General features: G+C 42.0%; 1 protein-coding gene and 1 pseudogene across 3 annotated transcripts in view; both read right to left on the bottom strand.

Annotated features, from left to right (window-relative positions):
* The window catches only part of RNF128 (ring finger protein 128), a gene marked incomplete at its 5' end in the record, with an annotated part of 144,850 nt that overhangs the window by 65,043 nt on the left and 63,063 nt on the right, over nt 1–16,744 (bottom strand). The gene's annotated exons all lie outside the window — the stretch shown is intronic.
* LOC308240450 (lysine--tRNA ligase-like) lies at nt 6,386–7,931 on the bottom strand (annotated as a pseudogene). Its single transcript has 2 exons — nt 7,791–7,931; nt 6,386–7,570 (listed from the first exon to the last, which is right to left on the bottom strand). The product of its transcript is annotated as a lysine--tRNA ligase-like (transcript).

Below are 16,744 nucleotides of genomic sequence, written 5' to 3'. Positions count from 1 at the left end.
CCTAAGGTCCCCCGGCCTGGTGCCAGGGCAGGGGGTGTGGCCTGAAGTTCCCTGTCAAGCCCCACCTGGTGGGGGCACGGCCTGAGGTCCCCAGGCCTGGCACTGGGGCGGGGGGAGCAGCCTGAGGTCCCCTAGCCCAGCACCAGGACAGGAAGTGCACCTTGAGATCCCTTGTCAAGCCCTGCCGGGTAGGGGGGGCGCAGCCTGAGGTCCCCTGTCAAGCCCCATGGGGGCGGGGGAGGGCATAGCCTCAGGTCCCTACTGATTCCTCATTAAGGCTCCTTATGGGAACTTGGCCTCAGCTGTGGGTGCAGCCATCTTTGTGATGGAGTGATGGTCAATTAGCATATTCCCTCTTTATTAGATAGGATTCTTTTAAGCCAACATATGAAACAAAGGCACACAGTTATATATAATACAGCAAGTTGCCTCTATTATTTTCCCTGAACTCCCAAATACTTCTGCTATAGGTTTTGAAGACAATCCAGCTGTCTCTCATAATATTGGAGGGTTAGATGCAGGACCCCTGTAGATATCAAAATCCTTAAAATGGCTCTTCAAATTCCTTATGTAAAATGGCATAGTATTTGCATATACTAGTAACCTATGCTCATCCTCCCAAATACTTTAAATCATCTCTAGATCACTTACAATACCTAATATAAAGGCTATGTAAATAGTTGTTATACTGTATTGTTCAGGGAATAATTACAAGAAGTCTATACATGTTCAATACAGATGCAGCCATTGTAAACCTAACTACACAGTACACTGTAGCAACAATGTAACATTTTCACCCCAAATATTTTTTCAAAATATATTTTTATTGATTTCAGAGAGGAAGGAAGAGAGAGAGAGAAATAGAAACATCAATGATGAGGAAGAATCATTGATTGGCTGCCTCCACTAGGGATTAAACCTGCAACCCAGGCATGAGCCCTGACTGGCAATCAAACCATGACTTCTGGTTCATAGGTCAATGCTCAGCCACTGAGACACACCGGCTAGGCCACCCCAAATATTTCTAACCCATGTTTAGTTAAATCTGCAGATGAGGGCATGAGAAAATCACAACTATGGAGGTTGACTGTACTCTATTACGAAATGGGTTACAGACTGGATGTAGTACCAAAAACAAAAATCTCTGGTAGATGGAGTCTTCAGGAAACAGTATATTAAAGATGCTAGGGCAGTGGTCGGCAAACTGTGGCTCGCGAGCCACATGCGGCTCTTCGGCCCCTTGAGTGTGGCTCTTCCACAAAATACCATGGCCTCGGTGAGTCTATTTTGAAGAAGTGGCATTAGAAGAAGTTTAAGTTTAAAAAATTTGGCTCTCAAAAGAAATTTCAATTGTTGTACTGTTGATATTTGGCTCTGTTGACTAATGAGTTTGCCGACCACTGTGCTAGGGAATTAGAAGTAATGCTATTCAAAAGGTCACAGATGTGAGAGTCAAGATGGCAGCATAGGTAAAAGCCTTGTACTTGCTGCCTCCCACAAATACATCAAAGTTACAACTAAAATACGGAACAAACATCATTCAGAACTGCCTAAAATCTGGCTGAATGAAAGTCCTATACCAAGAGAAGTAAAGAAAAAAACACACTGAGACTGGTAGGAGGGCTGTAGGTGTGGAACAGGCTGGTCTGGCACCCATGTGTGCTGCTTTTTTAATCAGGAGGGAGATCATCTCTCGTCTCTGCGGAGATTGCTTGAGAGGAGCAAGGGGTCCCAGCTCCACACCAGATCCCTATCCCAGGCTCCCAGAGCTGGGAAAAGAAGTCCTTGTAACTTTGGGCTGTAAAAACAGTGGGGATTGGGGCTCAGTGACATGGAGGGTGCTGGAGCCCTGCTGTTCCTTTGAAAGGGCAGGCTCATGAAATGAATTTACAAGGTCCCACTTCCTCTGAGCTCCAGTGCCAGGCAGAGTCTCTGGGGGACCCAGACATATATGGAGAGGAATTGGATTGTCTGGCATCAGGGCAGGAACTTGGGGGCAGCTTTTTCCCAGAAAGGGGTGCTTGCAGGGGTCATTGTTCCTGTTCTGGGATCTTCCCAGTCACAGGGCTGACTGACAGCCATATTTTTTGCTCTGCCTTTTGATTCCCAGAGACCGTGGTGATTCCCAGAAACCCTGCCCCATCCAATTTGCAGCTCCACCCAACCTGTTTGCAGCGGCTTTTGCATATGAATGGCCTGTCCTGGCTCTGGCATTAGACTTTGCTAAAATCTAACAAGCAGCTGGGTCATCATGCCCCAAACCTATCAATGAGAGTCCCAAGACTCTGCACTAGCATGAGCCTAGCCTTGCTTCACAGCTGGGCCTTGCCTGGGCACCTCCAAGCCCAATAAAAATAGCTCCTGCAGGGTAGCTCCAGGCAGTGGCTGACTTTGCACATCCCTGGGGACCCTAGAGCCAGTGCACTTGGTGGACAGCTTCAGATCATAGCAGATTACAACCCTCACAACCATAAGCGACACACTCAAGGGGCAGACTCAGTGAGCACCAAAGTCCTGCTCCATAAGGGTGTCTCCTGCACAACAGTTCTCCCATTGTAGTCACAGCTGGTCCTCACAGCCAATTGGTCTGGAGATCAATTCCTCCCAGTGACGCCAACAGCAATCAAGGCTCAACTACAAAACTGCACACAGCCCACACAGGTACGTACCTAGAGGGCCCGGCTCAGGTGACTGGGGAGGATTAGCCACCTATAGGACACCTACTACACAAGGCCATTCTACCAATTCCAGGAGACATAGCAACTCTACATAATACAAACACAAGAAAGCAGCCAAAATGCAGAGACAAAGGAACATATCACAAATGAAAGAAATGGAAGCAAGCAAACTTTTGGATAGAGTTCAAAACCATGGTTATAAGGTTACTCAAGGATCTTCATGAGACTTTCAAGGATCTTAGTGAGAAAGTCAAAGAGATGAAAAAGGACCAGTCATAAATTAAGCATACACTAACTGAAATGATCATTTACAGGGATTCAACAGTAGAATAGAGGATTCCGAGGACCAAATCAATGAGTTGGAATATGAGGAAGCAAAAAACACCCAATTAGAAAAGTAAAAAGATAAAAGAATAAAAAAAATATAAAGATAGTGTAAGGAACCTTGGGGACATCTTCAAGCGTACCAACATTAGCATTATGGGGGTGCCAGAAGAAGAGAGAGAGAGCAAGATATTGAAAAGTTATTTGAAGAAATAATGACAGAAAACTTCCCCTACTTGGTGCAAGAAATAGACTTACAGGTCCAGGAAGCACAGAGAGTCCCAAACATGAGGAACCCAAAGAGGCCCATACCAAGACACATCATAATTAAAATGCCAAGGATTAAAGACAAAAAGAGAAACTTAAAAGCAGCAAGAGAAAAACAGTTAGTTACCTACAAGGGAGCGTCCAAAAGACTGTCAGCTGATTTCTCAAGAGAAACTTTGCAGGGCAGAAGGGAGTGGCAAGATATATTCAAAGAGATGAATAGCTAAGACCTACAACCAAGATTACTCTACCCAGCGAAGATATCATTTAGAATTGAAGGTCAGAGAAAGTGCTTCACAGACAAGGAAAAGCTAAAGGAGTTCATCACCAGTATTACATGAAATGTCAAAGGGTATTGAAGAAGAAGAAGAAGAAAAGAAGAAGAAGAAGGAGGAGGAGGAAAGAAGAGGAGGAGGAAGAGATAAAATATGAATAATAAAATGGCAACAAATACATATCTATCAACAATTAAATCTAAAAATCAAAATAAGCAAATAAGAAATCTAATGAACAAAATAAAATAGTGAGTCAAATAGAATCAGGGGCATGGAAACAAGGAATAGACTGATGAATCTCAGAGGAAAGCGGGGGAGAGGGGGTGCGGGAAGTGATTAACCAAAGATCTTACCTGTGGACACAGACAGTAGACTGATGAAGTCCTGGGGCAGGTTGGGAACTGGGTGAAGGGGATCAATGGGGGGAAAACGGGGACATCTATAATACTCCAAACAATACTTTTTTAAAAAGGTCACAGATACATAATTTTTGGATGGCAGGTAATACTCAGGTAAACAATTCCTAGTATTATTAAAATATGGTTAGTCCTGCCTGGGCTATTCTAATTTCCAGTAGTGATATGTTTAGTATATTTTTAAGAACCCAATGGCTAGATCAGCATTTCTTCAATTTTTGATCTCTGGACCACCTTATACCAAAAAATTTTTGTTTATGTAGACTATTTTTTGTTTTACTTTTTTATTGAATTTGTTGCAGTAGCATTGGTTAATAAAATTATATAGGTTTCAGGTGTACCATTCTCTAATACATCATCTGTATATTGTATTGTGTGTTTACCATCCCAAGTCAAGTTTCCTTCCATCACCATTTATCTACCCTTTCCCTCGGGTAATCACCATACTGTTGTCTGTGTGTATGCATGTTTGTCCTTCCCCTGGCACCTCTCCCCCCTCCCCCGCTTAATCTTTTCAACATTTTCACCCATCACCTGAACTCCCCTCCCCTCTGAGAGCTGTCAATTTGTTCTCTATCTATGAGTCTGTTTCTATTTTGTTCGCTAGTTTATTTTCATTATATTTCATATATGAGTGAAATCATATGGTATCTTTCTTTCTCTGACTAGTTTATTTCACTTAGCATAATACTCTCCAGGTCCGTCCATGCTGTTGCATATGTAGATTACTTCTATTCATATTTACAATATTAGAAATTAACACTGAGTAATTTTAAAACTATTTCTTTATTCATTTAAAATAACAGTCACAAATACATGTTATTATAATTAACATATTTTAAATAAAAAATAACTGTATTTCCCCAAAAATGGAATAAAAAGTGGCCCTGTCATCTGCGCAAAGGTCTTTAATGGCATACTTAATAGAAAACAGCTGAATGTTCATATCTGCTTCTGCATCAGATCTTTTGGGATTTTTTTTGAATGAAATGTATGAAGGAAATCTGTACTCACACAGATATGCAATTAGAAAAATGAATATTCTAATAGCATTTTCAAATAATTTTCAATATTCTTCTTTGATACTACACTAACACTTAACAATTGGTAGTTTCTTAAAGGTTAGGTGCAAGGTAGAATTGAAACCATACCAAAGAACTCTGTACTTCCTTATATGAAAATACATTGATTTATCTTGTATAATTAATGGATTCTTTATCTATACATGATTTTGTAATATCTTGCATTGGTCAGTGGAAAGTACTGGTTTATTGAGTTAATCAGCTCTCAGAAATGGTGACTCATTTCAAGATACATAATACCAAAAAAATCACAGTTGCTTTTTGATATTGTATAACCATTGATGACATCAGAAAAGTCTAACTATTAGGAAATTGTCAAGCTCATGTGATGTATAAGGTTTCTAAAGTTCTAATTTTTGCTATACAGTTAAATTTTATCATTAACAACAAATGCTGTCATTATTTTCTTGATATAACAGACTCACTTAGTTCATTTTGGAGAAAAGTTCTTCTAAACATCCAAGTCTGGGTAACCACTGTTTGTCAGTCATTCTTTTAAGTTAAAAAGGAGTTGTTTGAAGAAAGTGGCTAGTTCAGCTCACAACTTAGTCATACAAGTGCTTCTCCTTCAGCCAACTATCATATTTTGGTCTGCTGCAGAAGTATTTTATGCCTATTTCCCATTTCAGCACACAGAATATACAAAAATTTGTGTATGACAAAGTGGGATAAGTAACAGGATAATAAAATTAATGATTTTTATTGATTCTTCAAGGACATTCTTAGGTAAAACTGACATTTTCTTTTACTGTAAATGCATGGAAGTATAGTATACAATCCAGTTTGGTGCCTCTGTCTTAATTTGTGCTAAGGGGCCAGCAGTTTTTGCTGATCACTGCTTGTATGCCCTCCATGTAAATGTCAACACAGTGAAACATGGAAAATGTCTACATATTATTATGAAAATAGTTTTGACCTCATGGACCCCTGCAACAGCCTCAGGGATTTGTGGTCCCAGATCATAATTTGAAAACTATTGGGCAGGATCAATGATCCCCAAATTTTAATATGCATGAGAATAACCCTGGAAACTTGCTAAAACACTGAACTCTCAGGTCCCCATGCCCTGATTCAGTATGTCTGGGGAATATATAGTTTAACAAGTTCTGTGGGTTCTTTGGCTGCACATTATCTGTGGCCCATAGCTTTTTTAAATTTAATTGTTTAGGGAAATGGTTTATTTAGTAACAAGAAGCAAAACAGGAATTGTTAATTCATTTTCTCTCTTCTGGTGAATAAATTGCAACAGTCAAATGGATAACCATGTACAAGAATTTCATTGCAGTCCTTGATCTTTCCTAGAAATGCAAAGATGCCCGAGTTATGTGACTTGCAGTTATTTTCTATACAGAAGTGCTAGCTGTTGTGCTTCCTAGTGTATCAGCAGTTGCTATATTTTCTTTCCTGTCTTCAGGTTTCATGGCATGAAATAGAAGTACTTCCTTGATGTTATTAGACTAGTCTATGAAAAACATGGTGATTTGCTCTATGCCCATGCCCAGCCAGCTGTGGGGGGGCAGCCCATATTCCAGGGTGGTGCAAAAGTGTTTATCTATGACATGGTCTCATCATCACCAGCAGCCTTGGCCTTGGCCTGTTCTTTGAGAAGCTGCTACTTCCTCATGGAGTTATTCAGCTTGATGTAGGCATTGCTATTTCCTTCTTCATGATAAAAATCTCAAAGTGCTCAGTCAGACCCTCTGCGTAGTGTCATTTGGCCAAAGGGCTCATATCTTCGAGTGATTACAGATCAATGTAGGATTGGTACATCACTTCCAGGAACTCCCCAAGAAGTTTATCAAGGAGCCTGACTGGTACCAGGTGGAGGACATTCAATAGCTTTTGCCACATAGATATCATCAACAATTTTGTGAGTGAGTTTCTTCAGTTTCAAAGAGGTTGATTTCTGTCACCTTCACCCTCTGGGCTTTCTCAAGCTCTTCTACCATGCTGATTCTCCAGAAGGATGGGGTGAAGTCAATCTCTCAGGCTTGGCCCTCGGGCCATCTGGATGGTAAGTGAGCTTGTAACTGCCTGTAATACTATTCACTATCATCCCTGAAATAATCTTTTCTGTGATTTCCATGAAATCATGATAGTCTGCCTAGCCATGTAAAACTCACAGGTGGTGAACTCAGAATTGTGAATCAAATCAATTTCTTAATTCAGGAACTGGCATCCAATTTGTAAACCTGGTCAATGCCACCAACCACCAGCATCTAATGGTAGAGTTCTGGAGCAATTTTCATATGTGAATTCATGTCCAGCTCATTGTGGTAGGTGATAAAAGGCACAGCCACAGCTCCCCCTGGGATGTTATTCATCATGGGACTTTCAATCTCTATGAATTCCAATTCATCCAAGAAACTTCTTTTTTATGTGATGACCTTAGAGCAGATGATCAATATCTGCCTCACAAAGTCATTCAGGATTAAGCACAAGTGTCTCTGAAGATATCATGTTTCCTTGTCTTTGAGGCCAAAGTAAAGATGAGATAATATATGCAAGCAAGGATATGGCAGTGTGATCTCTTAGGGCCGTGGTCGGCAAACTGCGGCTCGCGAGCCACATGCGGCTCTTTGGCCCCTTGAGTGTGGCTGTTCCACAAAATACCATGACCTGGGTGAGTCTATTTTGAAGAAGTGGCATTAGAAGAAGTTTAAGTTGAAAAAATTTGGCTCTCAAAAGAAATTTCAATCATTGTACTGTTGATATTTGGCTCTGTTGACTAATGAGTTTGCCGACCACTGTCTTAGGGAATGATGCTTAGGTCATCCTTCTTGGTTTTCCCAGGATTCCCCTGAATTCCAGTTATGTTTCCCTGAAATAGTTTGTGTTATTGATACAAATAAATTCTTCTTCTGATTTATAATTTCTGGAATTGGCCATGACTTGCAATTTGACCTCCTCTCCTTGAAGGTCATAGAAGATGAACTAGGGGCTCCTTAGGCATGGATCCTACCTGTCACCTTTAGGTGATGTCACTTAGGTGGTCCCCAGGCTGCAGGTGACTGTATTCTTGAGTGAAGTGAGTAAGATGTCTACGTGGAACTTGTATGGGTATGGGTCTTACCCACTGACCTTTAGTTGGTGGACTGCCTGGCTACAGATCTTGTAGTATTTGTTTGGGTACAGACTCTTCTCCTTGGTACCTATATCATTGTCAGTGCTGTGGTTGGTGGCAGCAGCATTGGCCTGGCTTAGTTGTTTCTGACTGAGCTCTTTATGCTTGGCCTCCTTCTCCACTACCTTCTTCTCAGCTTTCTGGCATCTCTTTAGCTAACTTTTATTGCAAAGTAGCTTGTCCTTGTGAAAGGCTGTGAAGGGAGCAAGTTGACCCATTCACAGCTCTCTCCACTCCCACTGTACCCAGGAGGTTGGTGCAGGGACCCCTTAACAAGCCTTACAGCAGCTGTGTCAACATGTCAGACACCCTGGAACTAATGATTACCACCACTTTTTGCTCAGTTTTGGCTTGCCACTGTCCATATTCACCTAAGGTCCCTGTACCACAGCTATCTCTCTGGAAGGCCTGATGTGAAAGGTAAGGCCCACATATTTAGGAATATTAGGCTGGAGTTTGATTATAGTTTGAGCTCCAATATATGGTCCAGTCACTCTGTCCAGATCAATATCAATCCTTTACCCTGCACAGAAAAACTGTCAATAGAATTATTTTATTTTTATTAGTAAGTACTTCACATAGAGAAATTTGAAAATTAGCCACATCAGATACAGGCCCATTCCTTTCATGGGTTAATTTCTAATATTGTAAATATGAATAGAAGTAATCTACATATGCAACAGCATGGACGGACCTGGAGAGTATTATGCTAAGTGGAATAAACTAGTCAGAGAAAGATACCATATGATTTCACTCATATATGAAATATAATGAACAAAATAAAACAGCAAACAAAATAGAAACAGACTCAGATAGAGAACAGATTGACAGCTCTCAGAGGGGAGGGGAGTTCAGGTGCTGGGTGAAAAAGTTGTCTCTCACCTTAATCACTATAACAACCTGCTCATTGCTCTCCAAACCACCAGTCTTAGCCCTACAATTCATCCCCTCACAGCTATCAGATACATTTTTTTAAAAGGAAAAAAAAGTTACCTGGAGAGCATTATGCTAAGTGAAAAAAGTCAGTCAGACAAAGACATGTACCATATGATTTCACTCATGTAACAAATAAAGTAACAAAATAAAAACAGACTCATAGCCTAGCTGGTGTGGCTCAGTGGTTGAGTATCGACCTCTGAACCAGGAGGTCACAGTTTGATTCCTGGTCAGGGCACATGTCTGGGTTGTGGGCTCAATCCCCACTGTGGGGCATGCAGGAGGCAGCTGATCAATGGTTCTCTCTCATCAATGATGTTTCTACCTCTCTCTCCCCATCTCTTCCTCTCTGAAATCAATAAAAATATACACATAATTTTAAAAAACATACACTCATAGATAGAGAATAGACTGACAGCTGTCAGGGAAGGGAGGTTGCAGGGCTGTGTAAAAAAAGTGAAGGGATTAAACAAAACAAACATATAAACAAACTCATAGACACAGACAACATTATGGTGATTACCTGAGGGGGATATGGAAGTGAGTAATGAGGGGATAAATGGTGATAGAAAGAGACTTGACTTGTGGTGGTGAACACATAATACAACATACAGATGATCTATTATAGAATTCTACACCTGTAACCTAAATAATTTTATTAACCAATATCACCCTAATAAATTCAATTAAAAAGAAAATAAATAAATAAAAATAATAAAAGGAAAAATGTTCACATTATTCCCTTGCTAAAGGCCCTTAAAATATCTATTTTAACCTCTTTTATAAGATCCTGACCCATCTGGGTTAGATATTAAGTTTTTACACTGTCTAGTGCAGACTTCACTTGAGGTTATCTGGTTTACTTGAGATCACTAATCTATTAACTCCTTCAAGTTAGGGGCTGGGTCTTTCATCACTGTATCTACAACATCTAGCAGAGTACCTGGAATGTAACACATGTCAAATAAATGTTTGATGAATGCAATTTTAAGTATGCTATGTTTAGTGATAATCTGAATCAATTCAATCTGAAAACAGATTCATCCTTAAAGATAATTGTGGTGACCAGAGTCTAAGGCAGGGGTGGGCAAACTTTTTGACTCGAGGGCCACAATGGGTTCTTAAACTGGACCGGAGGGCTGGAACAAAAGCATGGATGGAGTGTTTGTGTGAACTAATATAAATTCAAAGTAAAGGAGCGGAGGGGAGAGCAAGAGAACCCTCCGCTCTTTCGGTTCCGCGGGCCGGATAGAACAGCCGAACTGGCCGGATCCGGCCCGCAGGCCGTAGTTTGCCCACGGCTGGTAAGGTATACCTCTTTTCTACTTTCAAAGATGGCATATCTTGACAGGACATGTCTGCCTACAGGAAGGACATGTCACATAAATACAGATAAAAAGTTGAACACTAATTCTACTCTGTAGACCTTGGGTTTAGTGCAGTGGTCGGCAAACTGTGGCTCGCGAGCCACATGCAGCTTGTGAGCCGCGGTTTGCGGCTCTGTTGACTAATGAGTTTGCGGACCACTGGTTTAGTGCAATGCACACTGCCACGGTGCTGATCCGATTGAAATTACCATAGTGCCAGAGCAGAACTACTAATGGTGGCAAAATCCCTCTCCAAATGGAGCTTGATTATACCTAAGTTTCTCACTTACAATTAGGAGCTAGAACAGATGCCATTTTAATCCCAAACTCAATTTAGAATCCAGTTATTTTTGTTCAATAGGAGACTAGTATTTTGGCCACTTATGAAGAGTGTTAGAGGTCATAAAAGAGAAGTCTTAAGGTAGTTGGAACAGTTTGAGTGTCCATACAACTTTAAATTTGTGCTGTTACTAAGGAAAGTAATAAGATAGGCTATTTCAAAGTCACAAAAAAACTGTAGTATGAATGTTATTTAATTAACTAGAGGCCCAGTGCACAAAATTTGTGCACGGAGGGGTCCCCTCAGCCCAGCCTACACCCTCTCCAATCCAGGACCCCTCGGGGGATGTCCTGGGGATTGGGCCTAAATTGGCAGTCAGACATCCCTCTCACAATCCTGGACCACTGTCTCCTAATCGCTCACCTGCCTGCCAGCCTGGTCGCCCCTAACTGCCCCCCCCCACTGCCTGGTCACTCCTTACTGCCCCCTGCTGGCCTGGTCACACCCAACTGCCCCCCTCTGCTGGCCTGGTCGTCCCCAACTGCCCCCCTGCTGGCCTAGTCGCCCCTCACTGCCCCCCTTGCCAGCCTAATCACCGCCAACTGCCCCCATGCCAGCCTGGTTGCACCTAACTTCCCCCCCCTGCCAGCCTGTTAGCCCCCAACTGCTCCCCTCTGCTGGCCTGGTCAACCCTCATGGCCCCCCTGCCAGTCTGGTCATCCCACGCAGCTTGCTTGTTCAGTCATTTGGTCATCCCTCACTTCCTCCCCCCTGCTGGCCTGGTCGCCCCTCACGGCCCCCCTGCCAGTCTGGTCGCCCCACGCAGCCTGCTTGTTGTCATTTGGTTGTCCCTCACTAACCCCCCTACCAGCCTGGTCGCCCCTCACGGCCCCCCTGCCAGTCTGGTCGCCCCACCAGCCTGCTTGTTGTCATTTGGTTGTCCCTCACTAACCCCCCTACCAGCCTGGTTGCCCCATGCAGCCTGCTTGTTCAGTCATTTGGTCGTCCCTCACTACCACCCCCTGCCCGCCTGGTCGCCCCTCATGCCCCCCCCGCCAATATGGTCGCCCCACGCAGCCTGCTTGTTGTCATTTGGTCGTCCCTCACTAACGCCCCTGCCGGCCTGGTCGCCCCATGCAGCCTGCTTGTTCAGTTGTTTGGTCGTCCCTCACTATGCACCCCCTGCCGTCCTGGTCATAAGCAGCCATCTTGTGAGGGTGTGATGGTCAATTCGCATATTACCTCTTTATTATATAGGATTTGGTATCCTATAATTGCATTAAATTTTTTTATGCTAAAGTTTTCTATTGTCATAGTTTTTGTTTGAGGGTAGCAAGATTTCTAGGAACCAAATTCAACATTTGTTGTTGCTATTTATTAATGTTTTCTGGAGGAATGCAATAGACCCTGAAAATATGAGCTCCCTAGAAGAAAAATACCACATCATTGTTTATCCTGGGCTACTTACTCCCTGCTCACTCAGCTTCTTCTAGTCTATTGTTGAAACTTTCCATTGTGTTCTTTATTGTGGTTATGTCATTCTTTATTTCCTCTTGATTCTTTTCATTTCCTCTTGATTTTTACACATTGAATTTGTCTTCCATCCTTTTCAGTGTCCTTATGACCATTGCTCTGAATTCTCTGACAATTGCTCACCTCCATTTCATTTATTTCCTTTTCTGGTGATTCCTCTTTTTCTTTTGAATGTCTCCCCATTTTTGCTATTCCTTTGTGGTTGTTTCTACATATTAGATCAAACTGCTATGCCACCCAGATTTTTTGAGTTTGTCTTATATAGTAGATGGTTTGTGGGACCCAGTGGTGTAATCTCTCAGGTCTTCTGGGCTGGGTAATCTAGGGATGCCCCCTACTTGAGTTATTTGGGTTCTCTTGGTGTAGCTGGGTCTTGAGTATTATTGTCCCATTCATGGATGTAGTCTCCTCTCAAGGTGTCTGGTTATGTGGCTCACTCTCTACCATGTTGACCAAAAAGCACAAAATACAACTCAACAAGACATGACACAAAGGAAACAAAACAGGAATGTACTCATGACACCAATAACCCCAATATAAGTGACCACCAGAGAAAAGTGAATTAGGGGAGAGAAAAGAGAGCAAAAATGCTATCAAGGAAAGAAAAAAGTGGTAAGAGAGAAAAAAAAAGAAAGATAAAGAAAAAAAAATATATATATATGAAGAACACACTACAGAACAAACAGATAAACTAAAAAATGAAAACAACAAACACCCAGAAAAGAGGGTGGGGGCAGAATCTGTAGAGGCTGAGCATATATACAGAAAGTAAAGTTAAGGAATTGAATGAATATGGGGAGGACCTCGGAGGAGGTAGAAAGAGGATGAGTGGATAAGAAGAAAAGAAAGAGAAGGGGAAAAAAAAGATGAAATAAAATAACATTAAAAAAAATAGAATGAAGAAAAAATAATGGAAAAAATAAAAAATAAAGAAACAAAAAAAGAAAATAAAGAGGAAAAAAATTTTAAATAAAAGATAAATAAAATAAAAATAGAAAAGTGAAGAGTCATTCGTTTCAGCCAAGTTTTAATGCCCCATAGGAGCTGGTTTAAATTCCCACTCTTCGGTACTGTCTGCCACTTCTCAGTTTCCTATTAGGTAGTCAGCACCCTGTTGAAGTTCCAAGCAATCCATGGCTCCTCTGTTTGTGTCTATCTCTACCACCTTGACTGCCAGCAGGCCGACCAATCTGCCCACTTAGCTTGTCTGCCCACTGTCAATCTTAATCTCTCAAGCAGCCGTTTCTGACCAGGCTACAGTTAGGGAGGTTGCCGTAATTGCTTTCTGGCCTCTCTTCAACCCAGTCCCTGAAGGCTCTTAAGAGCTATTCAGATTTTTTGTGACCTTTGTTCCACTCAGGGTGTAGTCTGGGTGTGGCTGTATTGGTTGTCTGGAGACTGCTGGGAGGAGCTAACTCTTCAGGAGAAAATGGCTGCTTAGGTCCGGAGTGTCAGGAATGTCCCATTGCCGGACTCCTGGTCACCTCTCCCGACTTGCTCTTCTCCACAGTCTCTCCCCAGATTCCACAAGTCCTCACCTCCACCTGCACCTCAGCCACAGGTGATTGTTTGTATTTGAAAGGTCCTATGAACTGGGTTTAGCAAATAAAAGCAAAGACCCAGAATAAACAACCATGCCACTTCGAGTTTCTCTTCCCCCAGAACCATGCAGCTTGGGTATTTCCTTCAGGCTGCCCCTCTGGGCTCAGTCTCTCGTGGCTATGGACTTAGACCTAGAATTCCCTGCTGCCAGCAGCCCTGTGGACTTCCTTTCCACAGTTAGTTGTTACTCCTGTCCTCAGGGAACACGGACTTGGTGCTGTGCAGCTTCCTTCTGACCCTCTGGGCTTGGAGGTCTCGCAACTCTTTCCAGCCCAGATCCCCGAACCTACTGTTCTTCAGGCATCCTCTGCCCTTCCCGGCTGTGAATTGTCTCAACAGCTGTGTTGACTTCAACAATTCTGGGTGGATGATATTCAATTTAGATGCCCTTTTATCTGCTCTGGGATAAGGTTTGGGACATGTCTGCCTATTCAGCCACCATTTTATGTCTCCTACAGTTGACTTAAACAACGGGGGAGGGGGATTAAAAGTTCTGACCCCATACAGTTGAAAATTAATATATAAATTTTGCCTCTCCCCAAACTTAACTATACTTGTCCCTTGGTATCTGCTGGGGATTGGTTTTAGGACATCCCTTATATAAAATGGGTATGCTCAAGTCCCTTATGTGAAATCACATAGAACAATGCATATAGTTGGCCCTCACCATCCACAGATTCCCAACTACAGATCCAAAATATTGTTTTCTATCATGGTTGAGGTGCAACCCAGGGATGTGGAGAGTCAACTCTTTATTTAAATTTTTTATTGTTTAAAGTATTACATGAGTCTTCTTTTTCCCCCATTGGCCTCTCCCTGGCCACTCCCACCCCCAGCACATGCCTTCACCCCCCTACTGTCTGTGTCCATTGGTGATGTGCATATGCATGCATATAAGTCCTTTGGTTGATCTCTTACCCCCTCATCCTTTGCCTTCCCTCATAGGTTGGACAGTCTGTTCAATGCTTCTATGTCTCTGGTTCTATTTCTGTTCATCAGTTTATGTTATTATATTCCACAAATGAGTGAGATCATGTGATATTTATCTTTCTCTGACTGGCTTATTTCACTTAGCATAATGCTCTCCAGTTCCATCCATGCTGTTGCAAATGGTAAGAGTTCCTTCTTTTTTACAACAGCGTAGTATTCCATTGTGTAGATGTACCACAGTTTCCTAATCCACTCATCTGCTGATGGGCACTTAGGCTGTTTCCAAATCTTAGCTATTGTAAATTGTGCTGCTATGAACATAGGGGTGCATATATCCTTTCTGATTGGTGTTTCCGTTTTCTTGGGATATACTATTATTCCTAGAAGTGGGATTACTGGGTCAAATGGAAATTTCATTAGGAAACTTCATACTGTTTTCCACAGTGGCTACACCAGTCTGAATTCCCACCAGCAGTGCACAGGGTTCCTTTTCCTCCACATCCTCACCAGCACTTGTCACTTGTTGATTTGTTGATGATAGCCATTCTGACAGGTGTGAGATGGTTCCTCACTTTTGTTTTGATTAACTGTATATTTATTGAAAAAAAATCCATGTATAAGTGGAGGACCTGCACAGTCCAAACCTATGTTGTTCAAGGGTCAACTGTAATAAACTATTTTTCATGGGCCTATCATTTTTTAATAATTCTTTATTGTTGAAAGTATTATATATGTCCCCTTGTTTCCACATTGACTCCCTGCAGCCCACTCCCATTGTCTGTGTCCATGAGTTATGCATACAAGGCCTTTGGTTGATTACCTCCCACCTACCCACCCTCCCATGCCTTCCCTCTGAGATTCCACACTCTGTTCCATGCTTCCATTCATCAGTTTATTTTGTTACTTAGATTCCACATATGAGTGAGATCATGTGATACTTGTCTTTATCTGACTGACTTATTTCACTTAGCATGATATTCTCCAGGTCCCTCCATGCTGTCTCAAAGAGTAAGAGATTTTTCTTTTTTACTGCTGCATAGTATTCCATGGTATAAATGTGCCACAGCTTTTTTTATCCACTCATCTACTGATGGGCACTTGGGCTGTTTCCAGATCTTAGCTATTGTAAATTGTGCTGCTATGAACATAGGGGTGCATACATTCTTTCTGATTGGTGCTTTGGGTTTCTTAGGATATATTCTTAGAAGTGGGATCACTGGGTCAAATGGCAGCTCCATATTTAATTTTTTCAGGAAATTCCATACTGTTTTCCATAATGGTTGCACCAGTCTGCATTCCCATAAGCAGTGTACTATGGTTCCCTTTACTCCACATCTTCACCAGCACTCATCATTTGTTGATGGTAGCCATTCTGACAGGTGTGAGATGGTACCTCATTGTCATTTTGATTTGCATCTCTTGGATGATTCATGATTTTGAGCATCTTTTTTAAAAAATTTTTTTAATATATATTTTATTGATATTTTACAGAGAGGAAGGGAGAGGGATAGAGAGCTAGAAACATCGATGAGAGAGAAACATCGACCAGCTGCCTCCTGCACACCTCCCACTGGGGATGTGCCCGCAACCGAGGTACATGCCCTTGACCGGAATCGAACCCGGGACCCTTCAGTCTGCAGGCCGACGCTCTATCCACTGAGCCAAACCGGTTTCGGCGATTTTGAGCATCTTAATAGGGATTGTATTGAATCTGTAGATTGCCTTGGGTAGTATGGACATTTTAATGATGTTGATTCTACCCATCCATGAACACAGTAATTCCTTCCACTTGTTTATATCTTCTTCTATCTCTTTTTTTCAAAATTCTGTAGTTTTCTGAGTACAGGTCTTTTGCATCCTTGGTTAAGTTTATTCCTAAGTATCTTAATTTTTTTGTTGCAATGGTAAATGGGATTATTTGTTTAGTTTC

Source organism: Plecotus auritus, assembly GCF_963455305.1.
Source record: "Plecotus auritus genome assembly, chromosome: X".
NCBI lineage: Eukaryota > Metazoa > Chordata > Mammalia > Chiroptera > Vespertilionidae > Plecotus > Plecotus auritus.
The sequence above is the reverse complement of the archived record's forward strand: the minus strand, read 5'-3'. Positions and strand labels throughout refer to the sequence as shown.